The sequence below is a fragment of the Notamacropus eugenii genome, chromosome 1, assembly GCF_028372415.1.
Source record: "Notamacropus eugenii isolate mMacEug1 chromosome 1, mMacEug1.pri_v2, whole genome shotgun sequence".
In the NCBI taxonomy this organism is placed as follows: Eukaryota; Metazoa; Chordata; class Mammalia; order Diprotodontia; family Macropodidae; genus Notamacropus; species Notamacropus eugenii.
This window is the reverse complement of record NC_092872.1, coordinates 554,117,699-554,121,233: the sequence shown is the minus strand read 5'-3', so window position 1 is coordinate 554,121,233 and position 3,535 is coordinate 554,117,699.

Genomic DNA, 3,535 nt, shown 5'->3' with positions numbered 1-3,535 from the left:
AACCCCTCTCAGCCTTAGTTTCTTCATCTTTAAAATGAGGATAATAAGAGCACCTACTTCCCATGGTTGTTGTATCAAATGAAATAATAATTGTAAAGCACTGAACACAGTGCCAAGTACAGAGCAAGCATTATATAAGTGTTCGTTGTTATTGTTACTGTTATTATTATGTTTACATAGTTTGTGTTTCCGTATGTGTAAACATGTATTCATGTAGAGGTTTATATGTGTTTATGTATATGCATACCTGTGCTTATATGTTGGTATGTTTATAGTTTTATTATGCATTTGTGCATGTCTATTACCATGCTATGCACATGTATTTTTATATGTAGCGATGTGTATAGGTGTAGGTTTTTGTTTATGTATTTATGTTTATGTATGTGTTTGTGTGTATATATGTTTGTGTGTATAGGTGTAGTTTTGTGTTCATGTATTTACATGTATAAATGTGTTTGTGTGTATATGTGTTTGTGTATTCATGGTTTTGGACCTGTAAATATTGTTTAGACATGCATGTGTGTATTTTATATAGACATGTGTGTTCATATATGTTTGTGTTTATGCACATATGTGTTTGTGCATATTTTATATATTATATATGTCCATATACATGCATAGGCTTACTTATTTCTAGGTATGTGTATGTTTATGTTTTGCATCTGTACATGTGTATGAATGTTTATAAGTACATATTGCTTGTATACACATGTCTAACATATAACATGTTTGTATAAATGCATCAGCATGTATGTGTTCATATAGTAATGAATTGTTTGTGCACATGTGCATGTATGTTTGTGCATTTGTATGTGTGGACACATGTGTATGTATTTATATGTACATGCATTTGTGCTTATGTATATTATGCTTGTATATGTTTGTATGTATATTCACATGCATGCATCTGTGTGCTTATTCATAGAAATCTGGGTATGTGTATTTTTGTTTACATATATGTGTATATGTATGTTTAGATAAACTACAGCACAATGAATTTATGCATGCATATATGTAATGTATGTATATGTACATATACACACATGTTTAGGCCTATATGCATGCATATATATGTGAGTGTATGTTTTTCTATGTATATGTGTGTTTGTGTTTATATGTAAGTATAGATACATTTAATGTAATGTTCCAGGTCATTTTGGCCACAGTGTCCCAGCATAAAGAGTACACTTTTTTTCTAAAGTATTGTAGATATGTTTTATGTGTTTTCTCTGAACAGTGAATTCCAAGGAAATCTAAGGTTAAAATGCTTTTTCTCAAAATGACGATAAGTTGCTTTTGGATCAATTTCCTATGGCAATCTCATAAATATTCTTAAAGCTATATCAAATTTCATTCATCATTCCATTCATCATTCATACCTTTGTCTATTTAGATAAAAAGTGAAAAGTGATATCTTTTAAGTAATTTTGTCAATGACATGAATTTGGAGGAAAATGGGGAGCCCAAAGCAAAAGAAGAGGTGTGAATTATATACAAAGAGACAATATATTTTATAATATTTCAACTAAACTAACCAAAAGTTAACATATTTACTGAGGACAAAATCTTTTGGAATTAAAATGGAATCTAGGAGCAAGAATTACTTTTGCTTTAAGTAATATTAATAATAACAAAAATCACGAGGATTAATGCAGCATATTAAGGCTTGCAAAGCATTTTACAAGTTTTACCTCATTTTAACTTCGCATCTGCCAGGAGGCAGATATTATTATTAGCCCCATTTTGTAGATGAGGAAACTGAGGCATAGAAGTTAAGTGACTTACCCAGGGTCACACAGCTAGCAAATTTCTGAGGCCAGATTTGGATTCAGGTCTTCTTGACTCCAGGCCCTGGGTGCTCTATTCATTGGACCATCTAGTTGCCTAAGTAGATGTAAATAATTTCCACTTATTAGAAATAGAAATCTGTTTATATGAATTAGAATATATACGTATGTATATATACACACAGTGTGTGAATCTTCAGATGTACCACTTTTTCTCTTTGCCCTGTACCAGACATCTATCCTATAGTGTCAGAAAGAGAGATGGTAGAATGTGGTATACAGAGCGGGACAGTTGTAAGACTCCCAATACATCTTCTGTTATTCTTGTTTTGAACAAACCCTATGTACTTCATTCTAATCTTATCGTCGTCATCCAATTCTCAGACTAATATAAACATCCTGGGCTCTTTCCTCAGGACTGGGGATAATCCATGATTGCTGATATCCATAGATAATCCATAGACCTGACAGGGCTCCTGAGAGTTAACAAATGAACGTTCCCCTCTCTCCCCCACCCCCTCCCCGCATTTGTACCCCAGCCTCCATCCCTCCTCCATCTGGGTCAATGTGAATCTATCAAATTCACTTGCAATAACTTAGATTAAAAATTTATTCAACTTTCTAAAGCAAGATTTGGGAACCAAGGTTCCATGATAAAAGTAACGGTCTTGGAAGATACAATTTAGTAATAAGTAACCCAGAGTTTCAGATTAAATGTTTCTAATAACTTGTTTACTCTCATTCAATTGTTCAACAAACCATTATTTGAATACTTTTGTGTTCAATGGATACAAAGATAAACAGGACTCAAAAGCTCTTAGAGACTAGGAATCTATCCCAGGACAGATAGGACAATGAGATGGTGCAGTGGATAGAGTGCAGGGCTGCAGTCATAAAGGCTTGAGTTCAAATCTGGTCTTTGATATTTACTATGTGATCCTAAGCAAGTCATTTAACCCTGTTTCTCTTGGTTTCCTCATCTGTAAAACTACTTGAAGAGGAAAATACCAAACTACTCTAGTATCTTTGCCAAGAAAACCCAAGATGGGGTCACAAAGAGTCAAATACTGAACAATAGCAACATAGGGATAGATAAGAAATATACATATATAGAAACAACAAAGCATCCTTTTCTCTATATAGATGAGCAGCTAGGTGGTACAAGTTTTAGAGCACCCAGGACCTAGTGTCAGGAAGACTTAAGTTTAAACCCAGTTTTAGACACTTACAAGCTCTGTGACCCTATGCTGGTCACTTATCCTCTGTTTGCCTATGGGGATAACAATTAGTATCTACCTCCCACAGTTGTCATGAAGATAAAATGAGACATTTTTAAAGCACTTAGCACAGTGCCTGCTGCATAATTGGTGTTATTCTTCATTCTCACAGAGGACCAAAATGACATCACTGTGTTTGGGTCAAGGTATAGTGTGTCCAACTGGGGCTGATCAGTCTAATAGGAGCTCCGAAGGTTCTACCACAGGTTGGGTACAATGCGACCATATAAACATTTGAAGTGGAAATACCTCTAAAATCTAAATACATCTTACTTTCCTTTTGAGCTACTGAAACTCTTCTTAGCTCCTAGAGCACATTGATAGAGCATTGATAGAGCACTCTGATGCTGGCACACCATGTTGGGAGGTCCTGTACCAGGGTCTCCCATGTCTCAAAATCAATACAAATGTTCTTCAGAGAGCCCTTGAAAGGGTCCTAATATTGCTTCTTCTGACCCAAATGTGATTACC